This window comes from Lithobates pipiens, unplaced genomic scaffold, assembly GCF_037356315.1.
Source record: "Lithobates pipiens isolate NorthernLeopardFrog02 unplaced genomic scaffold, aLitPip1_a1.2 Scaffold_16, whole genome shotgun sequence".
NCBI lineage: Eukaryota > Metazoa > Chordata > Amphibia > Anura > Ranidae > Lithobates > Lithobates pipiens.
Window position 1 is genome coordinate 478,652,980 of NW_027507748.1, and position 18,678 is coordinate 478,671,657.

The 18,678-nt window shown below is 39.9% G+C and overlaps 1 protein-coding gene across 26 annotated transcripts in view; it reads right to left on the reverse strand.

The window, feature by feature from the left end:
• Positions 1–18,678, reverse strand: part of MBNL2 (muscleblind like splicing regulator 2) — a 223,511-nt gene that overhangs the window by 127,946 nt on the left and 76,887 nt on the right. For 2 of the 26 annotated variants that reach the window (XM_077482998.1, XM_077483003.1), the window contains exon 3: positions 13,032–13,173. The exons of the other annotated variants lie outside the window; for them this stretch is intronic. The gene's annotated coding sequence lies outside the window, so the exon portion shown is untranslated. The remainder of the gene's footprint in view (positions 1–13,031; positions 13,174–18,678) is intronic. 26 annotated transcript variants of the gene reach the window in all.

An 18,678-nucleotide genomic window follows, 5' to 3' on the forward strand; every position in this document is an offset into this window, starting at 1 on the left:
TCTCAACAGTTCTTAAAGCCCAACTCTAGGCAAAGAAAAAAAGTTTTCCCACGGCGTGGGGCTATGGCCGCACTGCATGGGTCAACTGCTCTTTTTCTCCAGGGGAAATAAAAAAGCTGTATAACTCACCCAATCCTCCATGAGAAAACGGTGATCTCCCACAATCCAGCGGTGGACTGTTCCTGAGGTCCTCTTCTCCAGAGCAGGTGTATGGGCATAATGGTGTCAGGAACAGTCCACCGCGCTAGACTGCCAGACCCAGGGGGTGCAGAAGCCGCAGGGACCAGTCTAATTCGGGGAGGATTGGAGGATTAGGCAAGTATATCTCCGTTTTCCAATCGCTTACACAAAAAATGAGAGTTAATCTGTGCAGTTGGGCTATAAGTAGTTAGACAAAGTAAAAGCTAGTACAAATTATTAGAAAACAGGATAAACAATCGTTCAGTTTTTCCTGAATTCGTAATGTTGAAAACGAGAATGCCATAAAAATGGTCGTACTTTATTTCAGATCATGCGCAGTCTTCCTCGTTTGATTTTTTTTTTTGTAAGGACGAATACTGTACTAATTCGATTAAAATCGTTTTGGTGACTATTACAAAAAAATTTCCAATATGCCCCTCAGGAATTTTCATTTGAACAGTCAACATTGGCTCTCAAAAGCAGTGTACTAACAAATAAAAAAATTAAATGATCAATCCACATACAGATATTTGCATCTGAATTGCTAGTACCAAATCTAACACTTACATTATTAATGTTACAAAAACAATAGCAATCTTGCAAAAATGTGAAAAAATGCTATACTCTGCAACTACATAAAATACATACTCTATTGACTCATACTATACTTTCTCTTCAAAGTGATACCATCCTACTTTTGCCATGTCATATTGGGCAGACAGGGTTTGTACTTGCTGGAGTTTTGTGGGAAAAGGTCACACCATGAATGGCTAGCAGTAATTTTACACATTCAAATGTCATGTGTTCATTTCCAGGTCAGCATCTTACTTTAGGAGGTAAATTAGAGATTCTCTAGAGAAAAAAAAAATGAAAGGCTAAGAAAAATGGGTTTCTTACTTTGGGGTAAAGTAGCCATGCTCTATGATGGAAATGGACACGAAAGGACCACAACTGGTACTTAAAACTGAACTGAAATGAGGGCCAGTTCACACCAGATGCAGTTCCGTGCGCTTTTCTCTGCACAAAATACATGAACAGTGTTTTCCATGTAATCTGATGGCTCTAGTTCACACCATGCAGTCAGTTTCCGGTCAGGTTCTGCACTGAAAACGGACCCAAAACTGACTGCATGGTGTGAACTAGAGCCATTGGAATACATGGAAAACACTGTGCATGTATTTTGTGCAGAAAAAAGCGCACGGAACTGCATCGGGTGTGAACTGGAACTGAAACTAAAAGTTCTCCCTTGCAGTGGGATTGCTCTGACTGCAATGATTAACTGCTTATGTCTAGGAGTACTGGGTAATTACCTGATCCACTAATACCATGGGCTCCTCCACTCTGCTAGACTAGTCCCTGCACCCTCTCTTCTCCCCTGTTCTCCAGAGGTCTAATGTCATCCAATGGCATCAAATCCGATGCAGGGCCCACAGCTCTGCATTAGATGTGAGTATGCGGAGCAACAGTATACTGCCAAAGTGTAGGGGAGCACCATATGGCTGCCAACCCTTACTGGGGGGGAGGGGGGTGCAGACCCTCCGCAAGGAAGGACTATTAGGGCTAAGTTCACACAAAAACAAAGGTGTAATGCTACATTTTTCATCAAACGCTAGGTTGTCAAGAGATTATTGGAAGTGTATTTACCCATTTATATAAATCATGGCATACAATAAATGCCTGGGATATCAGAGACATCTGGAAATGTACTCAATATATTTATGCACAACCACTTTCCAAAAACGTCACAATGCCTACAGACAAACTCATGTTAGGTCCAATTGGCTTAAAGCCAACTAAGCAACCAGTATATTTTAAAGGCTGTTGGACAAAGCTGGAACAAATGAAGGAAACCCATCCAAACGTGGGGTGAAAAACAAAAAGTAGGCAGCATTGTGGAAATTAAATCCACAGGAGCACGAGCCTTTCTTAACCTTTTTAACACAGAGGAACCTTTGACATAAATTTCTAGGCTCTGGGAAGACCTACCAATAATTACAATATCTACAACTCATGATACATTAGTGTGATGGTTAGTGCAGACATGCTGCATTTTATTGTAGCACACTGCCATGAATAAAAAAAATAAAAAAAAGGGATGGTGTGGTGTGCTGAATCGTGCATCACACTGCACCCTATCCAGCCAGGAACGCAGAGCAGCCAGGTCATTGAATCGCTACGGCTGCTCTGCGATTGATTTAGCATTGTTAATGTGTGAATTTGCCTGAAACGTTATGTTACAGAAAGCGGTCAGAGATTGTACACACACCACAGGTTTAACCACTTGACCACTGGGCACTTAAACCCCCTTCCTAACCAGACCAATTTTAAGCTTTCAGTGCTCTTACACTTTGAATGACAATTACTCAGTCATACAACACTGTACCCAAATTAAATGTTTGTCCTTTTTTTCACATCAATAGAGCTTTCTTTTATTTTTTTGCGCTATCAAAAAAGACTGAAAATTCAGTAAAAAAAAAAATATATATATATATATATCTTTGTTTCTTTTAAAATTTATTGGCGAGTATTGGCAGATTATTGCAGAGTAGCAGAGTATTGAAGTGTTGCAGAGTATTGAAGTGTTGCAGAGTATTGAAGTGTTGCAGAGTATTGCACAGTGTTGCAGAGTATTGCACAGTGTTGCAGAGTATGGGCAGTGTTGCAGAGTATGGGCAGTGTTGCAGAGTATGGGCAGTGTTGCAGAGTATTGCGCAGTGTTGCAGAGTATGGGCAGTGTTGCAGAGTATGGGCAGTGTTGCAGAGTATGGGCAGTGTTGCAGAGTATGGGCAGTGTTGCAGAGTATTGCGCAGTGTTGCAGAGTATTGCGCAGTGTTGCAGAGTATTGCGCAGTGTTGCAGAGTATGGGCAGTGTTGCAGAGTATGGGCAGTGTTGCAGAGTATTGCGCAGTGTTGCAGAGTATGGGCAGTGTTGCAGAGTATGGGCAGTGTTGCAGAGTATGGGCAGTGTTGCAGAGTATTGCACAGTGTTGCAGAGTATGGGCAGTGTTGCAGAGTATGGGCAGTGTTGCAGAGTATGGGCAGATTATTGCAGAGTAGCAGAGTATTGCACAGTGTTGCAGAGAATTGCACATTGTTGCAGAGTATTGCACATTGTTGCAGAGTATGGGCAGAGTACTGCAGATTATTGTCACTGAGCAGCGCTGTGGGCACTACACATCCAGCCCACAGCGCTGCTGCAATCTCTCCCCCTCTCCCCTCTCACTGTACCAATTGGTACAGAGAGGGGAGGGAGGAACCAGCGTCATGATGTAACGCAGGTTTGTTTACAAGTGATCGCTCCATCATTTGAAGGAGCGATCACGTGGTAAACAGCCGCTATCAGCGGCTCTTTACCGTGATGCGCCGGGTCTGGTCACAGATGTTTCTGGGTGCACGCCCCAGGGGGGGCGCGGGAGCAAGATTCTGGGAGGACGTCCATGGACACTCCCAGAATAAGCCGACCGCGCTGTAGCCATCTTTCGGCTATTGCCCGGTCGGCATGTGGTTAAAGAACACGGGCATGTTACAAGAGATGGTCAGAGGCTGCAAACATGATGTAGGAGTTGTTGGAGACTGGGGACATGCTTCTGGAAACAGTCAGACCGGGGTCATATAAAATGAGACTGCAAAAGATCACTGCTATTACAGGCCCTTTACAAATCAATGCTTCCATAAAATGACTTTGTCCCATATTTCTTTCATCATGATAAATTATCATCATCGGCTGCATGTTGAGTAAATATCTCCTGAAAGGTACAAGTTTAGGAGATATTCACTGTACGGTAAGGTACTGTAAGGTAAGCCTTATTATAGGCTTAATTGTAGGTACAAGTTCAAAAGTGGAGTTTAATTCCACTTTAACTAATAGAACCCAGTCTAATGAAGATTTCCTTCATTGGCCTGAGTAAAAACCTAGGTTCTAAATACTACTGCCTACAAGGTTCCATGGGCCATACAATAAGTGTTAAAAGGGCACAAGTTTGGCCTAGACACAGAGCTGCCCCAAATTGAGCATCATTACATATAACTACTTACCAATCCTTTAAACACATTTTTATGGCAGTTAGCCCCCTGCATTATATTCCAATAAAGGTGAGGTTTTCAAAGCCAAAAACGCAAAAACATTGTAATGGATATTCTTTGGTTCCCAATCCTGATTCCATGTAATTTTACTATCAATTCATTGTACTGATAACGAGCTAAGACATATATGTGCCAATAATGATTTCTATGTCTTCTCATATAGCTGAATTGCTCAGGATGTTTCCTTAAGGACAGTTTGTCAGTTTAATAAAAGAAAAAGTATCTTTTAGCAATTGTTGTCTATTGTTGTACTAGGCCTCATGTACACTGCTGCTGGTAAACGGACGTTTAGGATCAGTTGGGCATTTTTTTCAACTGCTCCTGAACTCTCCTCTATGTTATCTTATCAGTACATGCATGTTCACAGGGTCATTTATAGTAATTTCTAGGTAGTTGAGTTTAGAGGCGGCTAAACGCGGTAACTCGCGTTTAGCCGCATTTCATTTACAGTAAGACACTCATGCGTGCGCTGTGTCCTCAATTGCGTGCGTGGTGTCCTCAATTGCAGGACACTGCGCGCGCGTCTTCCTGTTCTTCATAAAAACACAAACTATAAGCATAACAGACAGCCTCCTTTTTCTACGATCGGATTGTCGCGCTGTATGTCTAGGATCACGGTTATCACCTGCAGTGACACTTAATGTAAGGTCAGTTCAGCTTTTGACTATAACTCTTCAGCGAAAAAGATTCTATATAATATTGATACTTTCTGTCATTGTATGCACAGAGTATGTCCCATTGTGTATGGGCTTAGTTAATGCTACATAGTATCATACTTAAAGCGGTTGTATAGTAATTTTTGGGACTTTTACCTACAGGAAAGCCTATAATAAGGCTTACCTGTAGGTAAAAAAAAATATCTCCTAAACCTATACGGTTTAGGAGATATTCCCCTCGCAATGCGCCGCTGACTTCAGCGGCGCATGCGCACAGGGGATTCTCGGCTGAAAGCCCGGGAGACGCCGGACCGTGCCAGGAAGAAATCTCCTGCGCGCATGCGCTATGAGTGGCCAGAGCGGCGATACCCGGAAGAAACGCAGAGGGAACATGTCAGCTCCCTCGGCGTGGATCGGGCCACATGTTGGAGCCTCGTTCTAAGGTATTTCATAATGAGCTAGTATGCGATACTAGCTCATTATGCCTTTTCCTTTGCAGGTGAGCAAAAAAAAACAAAAACACATCAACGGGTATACAACCGATTTAAGCTGTCTGTGTATTACATTCTAATTCTAGGTTTCATTTTTTGCCCCGTTCAGTACTAACACAAATCTATGCATATGGGAACGATTCATTTCTTTCCTTGCCCTCTTTTCACTGATATGTATCAATGATTAACCCTTTTATGTATATATTACAATTCTGGTTGCTATGATAACATATGCCCACCAATGATCTATATATTGGGGACTTCATAATAAGCATACGTTAATATTGATAGTATTAATATTGGTAGCAACAATGTTTGTTGTAGGGCTTGTACTTTTTTTTTTTTTCTTCGTTGCAGAATTTCTGATATCAAGAGTTTTTGTTATGCCTCACTACTGCTACTCTCTACATCTATAGTTGTAAACTATCATTTTTACATCCAACCACGTAGCATTGCAGTTACTTTAGCTCTACAGTTTTTTCCTATACTCTTCACGGCATCGGATATGAATATATGGCCGCACTGCTGTGTTAGTCAGCATTCCTCCTGGAGGTGTATGCAATACTGACCAATCGAATCGGTATGTGTTTTTATAATCATGACCTCAACTATGCTCCTCTTGTATGCCCTCATTCATGATGAGATTGACTTTTTGTTGCATTGTATGTTCTTGTTCTATTTGTTTTTGTTATTATTGTTGTTTTTTACTTTTAGAATGTGCTTTGGTAGTATCTTCTGGCTCTGAATGCCCCTGATGAAAGGACTACATAAGTCTCCTGAAACGCGTCGGGTTGAATGTCTACAATTTTCATGCACTAATGATTCATGATTGCAATTTATTGTTTTCACTAATCATGTTGGTGATGTTTGCACCTTATTTTTATATTTTTCATAATAAAAAACTATTTGTAGAATTTTTGATTTATGTTTCTCTCCCCTGTTGCCTAAAAAGTCCCTTTTACTTTCCTTTGGGGGTACTTGTCTCCTTATATCTAATCAGTAATGCCAGTCAGTGCCATCAGCGTCACTCAGTGCCACTCATCAGTGCCACCAATGCTAGTAAAACATTTTTTTTTTTAAAGTAATAAAAATGCCATAAATACCCTATTTTGTAGACGCTATAACTTTTGCGCAAACCAATCAATCGCTTATTGCGATTTTTATTACCAACAATATGTAGAAAAATACATATCGGCCTAAATTGAGAAAAAAAAAATTGTTTTAAAAAAAATTGGGGATATTATAGCAAAAAGTACAAAATAGTGTTTTTTTTTCACAACTGTCCCTCTTTTTTTGTTTATAGCGCAAAAAAGAAAAACCACAGAGATGATAAATGTGGGTTACTATCTGTCACGTTAAATCATTCAGGAGAGAGTGTAAAAATGTCCTGTGTACATGAAGCCTAACAATACATGTGCCTTCTGATTAATTGTTAGAACCCATTAACAATGTCAGGCTCATTGTTTACACAGTACATAGTGCTACAGCTATTATGTACAAAGTGTAGTGACCCATAGCAACTAGATTCCAACATTTTTCTTAATTGAATACAGAAAGCTGAATGCTGATTGCTGTAAACACTGTACATAGTCAGTGCACTTTGAAATACCTTATTAATCCAGTATTGTGTCTTTCATTTGCATAGTAATCTACTGAGATTGAAAAAGCAGAATGATCTCCAAGAGAAGGCTTATCTGGCTTATTTTTCAGCATCTTACTATCAGTTACATAAGCAAAAATTGTAAATTTAAAGACTGCCAACCCACGCTCCACATTACATTACATCGATCGCACTTTTTACAGTAATCCAGTTTTTTTTTCATAAACAATTGGACCCACCTCAAACTGAGAACAAAATATACAGAGTAAATGTTCTCATGTGCTGTTTACTACATTCCGCTTTAGAGGGGTCATTCATTTCAATAAAAGCACACCTGCTGAACATCTATTAAATATACAACTGGTCAGCAGAGATCGATAGAGTGCATGACGTTACTGTAAAATGTAATTTTAGTTGCACAAGTTAAGTCTATACTCTCTGGCTCTGAGCTGCTAGTGACACTTTGTTAAGTGCTAATGTCTGCCATTTAAAAAGCTTGGATTGCCTGTTGGAGTGAAGTGTCCCATCTGGAAAGTATCTTACAAGGGAGATGGTTGTCATCTAAAAGCACTGTAGAACAGTCGATTATATCAAGTAAATAAACCATATACCTGTCCCCTTTTAAGGTGTTCTGTTGCCATTTATTTTACATTAGTCCAAGGCTTCTGACGGTAGAGACAATGCCAAGAGTTCCCCAGTGGCTCTGAATAACCCTGAGGAATGATGCAATCCTTAATGTACAAGGAGCACTAATGAACAATAATACACATCAAGTCTACACAAAGGGGAATGTGATGCCTAAACACAGTGTTATTGTTTACGTAGGACATGTTTGGTCTTATACTGTTATTACTGTAACAATGAAGAAAGTAGTCCAAGCTGTAGCAGTTTTTTTCTGTGTGAGTTTGGTTTAATTCACACAAACCCCTATATGACAGATAACCACGGATGATCATGATGCAACGTTTGGTATCAGTATTACACTAAACATTTTCAGTGAATAATACAAAAATGATGCAATCAAATTGGCTGTTAAAGTATCCATTCTTTTAGCTAGATAGACAGATGCAAATAGAGCAAGTGGAACATAAACAGAAACAGAAGGCGTGTAGACCTAGCGCATTATACTCAATAAGCCGGTATTTATTAGATACAATGGTAAGTATTATACTCACAAACAGATTTGGTAAAAGCATATCAGATAAGTTCTTCCACATCGGTCCATTAAAAAAAAAAAAAAAAAAAAAAAAAAACTGTCCACATGACATGGGACTGCCTCAGTGGAGACGTGAACTGGCTAACGTGTTTTGAGAAATTCCTCTTCCCGAGTTCATGGAGCCAGCTCCAGGAGTGTGCCCTCCCTGTCTCATGGGCATGGACTGACCCCTAACACATGGGTGTGGACTGACCCCCGTCTGACCCAATGCACTAAATCCATGGTGTCACAATCAAAAATCAAAAGCTGTACATCGCTATATGATCAAATCCACAATATTAGCCATGTTGACTCAAATGATATGTACATCCAGCGCTCAAATACTTTAAGTGAAAAGTACATAAATCATAGAACGTAAAATATTTGACACAAAAGAGCTTTGGTAAAAATGCTAACTGATGCTTATTTAAATCCATATGTGGAACCTCAATGGGTAAAATGATTATAAATATACAAATAAATAAAATCGATAAAATATGTAACACATAAAAGAAAGAAAATTGAACCTAATGAAGGTGAATTGAAAAAACTATAATAAAAAGGATGAAAAACTCAAATAGAGAATACGATGAAATATATTAAGCAGATTGGAGAGTAAGAGGGATCCTAACACAGATCTCCTGTTGTATACTGTCAGGACATGTAACCCAGATTGTGATAGTTGTTAGTGTCGGTATCTCACGTGCTTATCCAAATGGATGGATGGATAGATAAAGGATTACAGGGATGCACTCCACCAGTGTGGTAATATCCTCATTGATGACAGCCTGTATTCAGATGATCCCCACATCTCCCCATGATTCAAATATGTGGTCTAATATTAGTGCATTATCCAATTTTTGGTGTCAAAGTAGAGAGCGTATGGTCATGTAGAGGCACATTACACAGCGTAGGAGAAGAATCTGTGTGGCAAATGGAGCAAGTACCTATGCATATGTAACCTAAACAAGCGACTGTAAGGGCCCATTTAAACCAGCCCGGTCTGCTGTGGTGGGCCAGCAAGCATTGTGTCGCACAAAAACATTAATTTGTATGAGCTTTTCAATGTACTACATTGGAATGGAAATCAAGCATGTAGCATTACTGGCAGCGCAGCACACTGCAAAGCAGGTGCACTGGGAATGTGCATTGTGGTGTCATTCAAAATAAACTGCATTGCAGTATTCCAACAAGGGTAATGCACACTACTGCAGTTCAATGGTGTGAATGGGCTCTAAATATCCTAGGCTGCCATATACTTTTCTCCCTCTTGTTAGGCTAATATAGGATGGCAAACTGTCCTGGTGACAACATGTGACCAGAAAAAGAAAAAAGTTGAAATCTCCCAGAGGCACGCAAGAACCAATTAAAATACTATTTGTTTAATAAAGTGCAGAAGAATCTCTGTGTCCCTGTTGCAGGGCATCTTCAAGTAAGCTGAAGTGTGTGTAAAAGCAAGGTTATGAATGTTTTGGATAGACTAAGGAAGGGTTAAAACCTCTGCAAGTTTAAAAGAGAAGTATGAGCATGCAAAATAAGAAAACATTTATATACACACCTAAGTGGACTGATTCTGCATCTGTTCCCCTGTCAGTTCTATGACTGAGAACCAGGCAATCATATGATCACTGGGGTCTTCACGAGCACAGAGTGCTGACTGTCAGTCCCGGGATCTATGCTCTACCACTCCAGCACTCACTGGAGTGCCGGGCTGTGGAGGAGCGGAGACAGCTGGCTCAGGCTCTTGACGACGTGCTAAGAGGCTGAGTCAGCTGCTTGTAAGGCATCTGGGTGGATCCTGACATTAAAGTCTGGATCCCCCCAGACTCTGGACTGGCTCAGTGACATCAGCCAACAGTGGGATTTAGCCCTCCTTCACTTTTGCTATCTGTGTCTTGCTGGGGAGATTTTGCTTCACTTCCTGTCCCAGAGATGCAACATGAAGTGAAGGAGATGTCTAAATTGGGGATAAATCCACTTACAGTTGTCACCTTTGAAAGATTTCTCCTCCTCATGTTTTTGTGACAACACTGACATTTTGGATTACCCACCACTTTCTTTCCTGGTACCGGACAGTGGTTCATACATATCCTACCTACTCCCCTACCTACAAAAACACTTTTGGCAATAAGCATTAACATTCAGATGACCACATTGTGAAGGTAGACCTCTGACAAAAAGAAAAAAAATGTATAAAAAAGGTTTTTACCCTTCCCAACTCAATCGAAAAATTAACAAAAAAAAAAAAAGTTTTAGCTAGAATTACACTTTAATATAACATTTTGGTCAGCATGGTGTTCAAAAGGTATATCTGTTGCAGATTTGCTTCAAATAAATATGTCCCATTTGTATATGATTATTATTATACAGGATTCATATAGTGTCAACAGTTTGCGCAGCACTTTACAATGTAGGGAGACATTACATCAACCGTACAAGTCAAAACAAGAGGGCTAGAGAAGCCCTGCTCTTGTGAGTTTACAATCTAAGAGGGATGGGCCGGTGAAAAAAAGTTAAGGACTGTTATGGATGAACTGATGAGGGGAGTAGAAGATTCAGTTGTTAGCTGGAGGCAGGATAGGCCACCCCGAAGAGATGAGTTTTCAGGGATTGCCTAAAAATAGACAGAGTAGGAAAGCTGGACAGATTTGGGTAGTGAGTTCCAGAGGATAGGAGAGGTTCTGGAGAAGTCTTGGAGATGAGCATGGGAGGAGGAGACAAGGGAGCTAGAGAGTAGTAGGTCTTGGGAAGAGCGGAGAGGACGGTTAGGGTAATATTTGGAGAGAAGATTGGTGATGTAGCTCGGGGCAGAATTGTGAATGGCTTTGTATGTTATTTTTAGCATTTTCAATTTTATTCGTTGGCCAATGGAAAGCCAGTGAAGGGATTGGGAGAGAGGAATGGCGGACACTTTACTGTTGGTAAGGTGGATGAGTCTGGCAGCGGCATTCATGATAGACTGAAGAGGGGATAGCTTGCGGAGAGGTAGGCCAATGAGGAGGGAGTTAGAATAGTCAAGGCGAGAGATAACAAGCAAGTGAATAGTTGCTTAGTGGTCTTGACGGTTAGAAAGGGGCGTATTTTGGAGATGTTTCGGAGGTGAAGTCTGGACGATTTGGACAGTGATTGGATTTGGGGCTGAAAGGACAGGTCAGAGTCTAGGATTATACCTAGTACCTTGGCATGAGGGGAGGGACTGATGGTTGTATTATTGATCTTGATGGAGAATTCAGGGGGAGGGCCCCGGGCTGGAGGAAAATTTATGAGCTCAGTTTTAGAAATATTGAGTTTGAAGAAGTGGAGTGGCATCCATGTTGATATGTCAGTTAGTAATGCGAAAGGAGATAGAAGGAGTGAGGTGAGGAGTAGAGAGGTAGATTTGTGGGTCATCGGTATAGAGGTAGTACTGGATGCCATGGAAGCTTATCAACAGAACAAGGGAGGAGGTGTAAATGGTGAAGAGAAGGGGTTCGAGGACAGAGCCTGGAGGTACCCCTACATAAAGAGGAGAAGAGGAAACGAGTTTTAGGTCCCACTGAAGGAGCGCTGTTATGAGTAGGAGGAGAGCAAGGAGAGAGCAGAGTCTTGAAGGCCAAGAGAGTGGAGTTTTTTTGAGGAGGAGAGGATGGTCAACAGTATTAAAAGGCTGCAGAGAGGTTAAGTAATATGAGTATGGAGTAGTGGCCATTGGTTTTAGCAGTTAGTAGGTCATTAGCGAGTTTCAATAGGGCAGTTTCAGTGGAGTGTAGCAAGTGGAAGCCAGACTGTAAATGGTCAAGAGGTTGAGGTAGGAGCTAAGACGGTTGTAGAATAAGCGTTCTAAAAGTTTTGACGCAAACGGGAGTAAGGAGATTGGTCTTAAGTTGTTCAGGCTGGTGGGATCCAGTGAGGAGATCCAGTGAGGATATCCAGTGAGGATATCCAGTGAGGATATCCAGTGAGGATATGGGGGAGAGCAGGACATGTTTTAGAGGAGAGGGGAAGGTGCCAGTAGAGAGTGAGAGAGCATAAGAAATACGATGATACAGGAGAAACATGTATACTAACAAAGTATTTATTTGGAATATTTTACTGTAGCCCGAAGCTTTGAATGTTATTCAAACATTTATAATGTGATTGCTATAACAGCATTTGGGATTGCTGGCCAAGCATTCTGGCCCACAGACGACAATAAAAATCTTCTGAACCATTTTTGGGCATGTCTGACAATCCAGCTATAAGATGGCTTGTGTTCACTCCTGTGTGAGCTAATCTGGAAAACTTGTTTGCTTTTTGATTGATTTATGTGTGACTAGCTTTATGAACTAAAATAAAACGTTGGCCTAGACTGTCATTATACAAGACAACAAGCCAATTCACTGTGAAGGATTTGCTAAATAAATATACCTGTAATATTATTTCCACCATAAAGATGGTAAAAAATAAAATATAGTGGCCATTCAGCTGATAAAATAGGACTAAAACAGTTATGTGTTGCCTTTGAGAGTACTATACATCTATATCAGTTCCTCTAATAAGCACCTGTCTCTGATGGCTGCAGTATCAACCCTAGGATTTTTAAAGTTAAAGCGATATTAAACTGTGACAGGTTAAAAACAAAAAACAAAAAAAAAAAGCATGCACAAGGGGAGAATTAGGTTACGGCACAAAGCCTTGCAGGTCCAGGAAGGTATGTCAGACCTTCAAAGCACATGCATAGGTGACGTAACTGGCTGCATACAGGGTGAATATCTCCTAAATGGTGCACCTTTAAAGGGGTTGTAAAGGTTGTTTTTTTATTTTCTAAATAGGTTCCTTTAAGCTAGTGCATTGTTGGTTCACTTACCTTTTCCTTCTATTTCCCTTCTAAATGTTTTTTTTCTTTGTTTTCTTTGTCTGAATTTCTCACTTCCTGTTCCTCCTCAGTAAGCTGTTCAGTAAGCTGTTCTGGCTGACTAAACACCGCTCGGATGATGGTGTGAAGTTTACTGAGAAGAAACAGGAAGTGAGAAATTCAGACAAAGAAAAAAAACATTTAGAAGGGAAATTGAAGGAAAAGGTAAGTGAACCAACAATTCACTAGCTTAAAGGAACCTATTTAGAAAATAAAAAACAAAGCTTTACAACCCCTTTAAGAGATATTCATTTTACCTACAGGTTAGCCTTATCCTTTTTCAATTATTTACATATTCAATGCCATACCCCATGATTTGGTGACCATGCCCACAATGAATACCCCCAGTTAATAAGTGTTGACCTAGGAATTTTTTTTTAGGTTTTTTTTTTATCTTCATGCATAGAATGCATGAAGATAAAAAAAACTTCTGCCTTTAAGACCATTTACAACCATTTTGGCTCCTTTAAAACCATTTACAAGAAATAATGATTAAACAAAGGACAAACAGGTTTATTCAATGAGGCAGTGCAAACAAAAAAGAAAGTGCAATATGTGGCAACCAATTACATTAAATACAATAAAAATAGATTAGGATGAATGCTTAATATTTTTTTATGTTGTGTTGCAACATTTACTATATTTACAAAAACCTATACGGAAAGTTACCAATGGAAGTTTTATAATTATCCGCTACATATAGCATATTTTACGCTTTGTATATGGTGTTCTGATATCAAGGGAAAGACCACATCACCAAATATACCATTGTAGTTTGTGAAAGATCGAATGTCCTTTAAAAAAAATTTTTTTCATAAACACTTAAGACCCCTTTCACGCAGCTCGTTTCAGCAGCTCTTTACCGCTGCTTAAAGCGTCGCTTTTTGGCCACTAGCAGAGCACTAGTGGCCAAAAGAAGGAGTTAACCCCCGCTAGTGGCCAAAAGAAGGGGTTAAAAGTGCCCATGTTGCGGCACTTTCAAAAGCGTTTTTCAGGCCCTTTGGAAGTGCTGACCATTCATTTCAATGGGCAGGGAGTTTTGTAAGCACTGTATACAGCGCTCCCAAACCACCCCAAAGATGCTGCTTGCAGGACTTTTCCTGATGTCCTGCAAGTGCACCGCCCCAGTGTTTTCAGGCTTTTTACATGAGCCATTTCTAGCACTAAAACAGCTGAAAACCGCCTTAGTGTGAAAGGGGTCTAAATGTGAGCAAGACAAATATGTGATGTGTAGCATAGATGTGGCTACAGTATGACCCCTTTCACACTTTACAGGAGCTATATCGCTAAAAATAGTGCCTGTATAGCGCCTCTCCTGTCATACCAATGTGAAAGCCTGAGGGCTTTCACACTGGAGCGGTGCGCTGGCTGGAAAAAAAAAGTCCTGCAAGCAGCATCTTTGAGGCGCTCTAGGAGCAGTGTATACATAGCACCCAAAGCGCCCCTGCCCACTGAAATCAATAGCGGCGCTTTGCTGACGCTTTTAACCCTTTTTCAGCTACTAGCAGAGGTTAAAAGCTCCCGCTAGCGACCAAAAAGCCGCTAAAATTATGGTAAAGCGTTGCTAAAGATATTACGCTTTACCGCCGACGCCCCCGGGGCTTATAAACAGATGCTGTTCTTTTTATAGGCTGTAGGTGCAGAAATGTTGGTAAATTGTACATGAATCAATGGCATCGTAATCAATACCTTCCTACTGACACAGTTATCTTTAAAACTCTGTGTTCAACTGATATGTTTTATGCTTTACAACCTTTCTGAGCCATTAAAGTAGGTCTAATAGCATGGACACATCTAAATACAACTCTGAATGGAATAAGCTGATAACCACAGCAAATGGAAGCCCACTCTGTGTTGCTTGTTGAAAATGACAGACCCACTAAGCTGGTGAAATTGATTGTGTGAGGCACTAACATTTCTAAAATGTGCTTGATCAAGACAGCTTACTGATGCCTGTTCACACTTGACTTGCACAACAAAGGCCATGTCTTGATAGAGACAAGAAATAATGATTGGCAAGTTGGCCTACTTTCAAGCTAGACAGCTGGATGAAACGGGACCCTGAGCAAAAAAAAAAAAAAAAAGTAAATTTGCATCTATTACTTTATTTTGTGAACAATGAATATAAAATATTTGTGGTGTTGATTAGGCATTATAATTGAATGCATTTCTGTATGAATTTTTTCTTATGCAACATATTAAAAAGGATCATAAAAAAAAAGTATATCATATTCATACACATACTGAAGTTATTGCTTATAAATACATACAGAAAATGTTACTGTGCCAAAACTATTTATTTTTAAAAACAAATATTTACTGGGAAGCTGATAAAAAAAAGGACCTTAGCAAAGGTTACTTGTCAGATTGCACATGTCGGATAGACATTTTCATAGGAGTTGCATACAGAAGATAAGAAAATATGTTAAAGTATCTAGCAACCACACATAATGTGCAACCACAAAACCACTATGAAATCATAGTAGCAACATGGGTTAAAAGGAACCTGTCAGGACAGAAATATTGGAGCTGTGATTGCTAAATTACATATAAAAACAGAGCTACACTGCATTTGAGCACCACAAACCAAAAACACCATTTGATTAATTTTTAATATTCAAAAGCAAACCCACACATCCATCCATGTCTCCATGATTTTGCTGAGAAATTAATTAAAAAAAAAAACATCCCCCAGCATTTCTGGCTGTGGCAATCTTGAGCAAGGGCAGATGATTCATGTAGCATTTACTTCCTGGAATCCATCTGCCTTTAGCTCAGGAAGGTAGGAGGGTGTTTGGCTAAAAAAAACTCCTCTCCGCCTGAAGACTCAAACACAAGTAAATGGAATATACTTTCCTATATTCTAATGCTAGCAGCATGAGGGTTAAAAATAGTCAATGTTGATTGACAGAGTGAAGTTCCCCTATAGGTTACTAACCTGGAACTAGCATGTGCATATCAGATATCAGGACATCCGACATGTACATTCCTGTTTTGAGTTCGTGATTAAATGCAGTCAACTTGGCTTGTCTTAAACTGGAAAAGATAATAGTGTTAAAGTACAAGCACCTTGTTGGTCATTTAATGAATCGCAATATCCCCAAACATCCTCGGTCCTGACTTACCCTAGATCTTGCCCAAGCCGAGAATAAGCTCTGCCCCTCCTTACTTCAAATTTCTACCCACTTTTATATTTTTGGTTTCCATGAGATTTTTTTGTCAACAAAACAGGTTATGAGACCATACATATGAGAACATTCACATAAGTCACCAAGGTGTACGGTGAAGTAGGTAGGCATGCAAAAAAGGATAACAGAGTATAGTAAATTCCACCATTTTTCATTTGACTGTCAAACAGCAAACCTCAATGGGCACTGAAGACTCTTGTATTGGAAAAGGTAAATTGAAGAACGTGGGGCTTAGCAATATGTGGAGGGGGCCTTAACATAAAGCTAAGCAGAAATCCAGGAAACACATTTAGCTTGTGCTTAGAACACAAAAGGCTCTGTGAGGACTGATTTAAAGGCTACAGAGAGTACTTGCAGATACCACAAAGTATGTGCACTACAGCTGTTTCTACCTTATTAAAGTTTAGGTCACATAAGACTCAGCTAAAGTAGTGACGGAAGACTAAGATGATATCTACAGAGAAATGGCAGCTTACTTATCTGACTGGTTCCTTTAACCACTTGCTTACAACAACCACCATTTTATTCTCTAGGGTCTCTACTAATATATATATATATATATATATATATATATATATATATATATATATATATATAAAAAAATCATATATATATATATATATATATAATCAATGACCAGCACTGCCAAAGTGCTTTGGACACTTTTTCAGCCGCTAGTGGGGATTAGAAGCACCCCGCTAGCGGACAAAAAGGGCCGCCAAAACAATGGTAAAGCGCTCCTAAAACTAAGGCCACAGTGTGAAGGTGGCCTTAGTGCTTGTATGTAATTCAATCCGATCCCTCCTCTTCCTCCACAGAATGACACTGCTTGTCTCTAGTGTGCACTTTCTGCCAGGCACAAGCTATGTGAAGCAGACCTCATTAGGATTTATCTCCTTATGAACAGCGTGGTCAGACAGCAGTGGGTGGAGGGGGTAACATTGTCAATCATGCTAGTTCAGCACCCACAGCATGAATCAGAATAGCTATGTGCATGTCTCCTGTGGGATTCAACTAGGAGTTTTAAAATGCGGCGATACTTCTTCATTTAGGTCCTTGAGCCCTCGAACACTTCTGATATAGATCAGCTAAGAAGTAAAGACAAACACCAACATGCCGTGGAATGTGTTAAATGCAGAATATTCTTTTTCTACCATAGTTCTACAAGAGAGTGAAAATAGGAGTCATCTCCCAACTGACTGGTAATAATATTGATTTTCTTTTGCTGAGTGGCTTGTTTTAAAAACATTTTTTTTAAAAAACATTTTTTTTTATGCCAACATTGTTGCTTCAAGCAGAACTACAGGTAAAAATGATCGCCTACCTCCCCCAACTACGTCAGCCATGTTCTTGTGAGCTCTGTAGTTCCTCTGCAATAACCTGCTGAACTTTCCAAATTTTTTTTAGTGCCTGCCGATTTCTTGTTTGCAAGACCGCTAGCTGCTATCCCTCCAGTAACCTCAGCTGTGCTGCCCACAGAGGTGGTGTCCTCCTCCTCCTCCTCCTTGCCAGCATTGAACCCCCCACCCAGTCTGGTCTCTTAAATGGTAAGAAAATGTCACAAATGTAATAGCTGTTTAGTGTTTTGTGGGAGGGTGTACTAATGGGGGATTTTTTGAAAATCCCAGAGTTCTGCTTTAAGGCTTGATGTACACGGGGTGGGGACACGGAATGTTTTAAAACCGTAAACGATTTAGCTTGACAGATAGTAACCGTTAAAAAATATATTTTTTTCCAAATAGTAAAAAATGAAAAACATCTGTAAACAAAACGCGAGTTGCCGCATTTACAAGCTGTTACAGGCATTTGGTGTTTCAAATGCCATCTGTCCTGAACACAATTGCTTTCCAAAATATGTTTCTAAACTAAACTGCCTAGAAACATCCGTTTACCAGCAGTAGTGCACATGAAGCCTTAAAGAAACCATCACCAAAAAAGATATTTATCACTTTGGTACAGTATCACAAATAATTACAAAGTTGTTGTGGAATCACTGGTCTTCTAGCTGAAATGTAAAAATAAAAAATTCTGGTCCATAAAAGACATATAGATGCAAGAGCTGAAGTGGTTAAAGAAAAACCATTGGATCCCTATTTCTGTAACAAGAGAGCAGAAAGGCTGTTACGTTTGTTGCAAATACTAATTATTTCCTAAAGACAGTTTCTGACAACATAAATGAGATGAATATCACAAGGTTGCACTTTTCCTGCAGATGAATGTTATAGGCTCAAAAAGGTGCCATGTTTGATTATTGTTATTGTTAAGAGGCTTATGATACTGCTGTGGAAATGAGCATAAAAATGAGGGCAGCTAAAAAAGTATATTACAAATTTCTACAGAGAATGCTTGTATAGCATATTGCATCAAGCCTTTTTTTTGCAAAATTACTTGACCGATTAAAAATAAAAAAG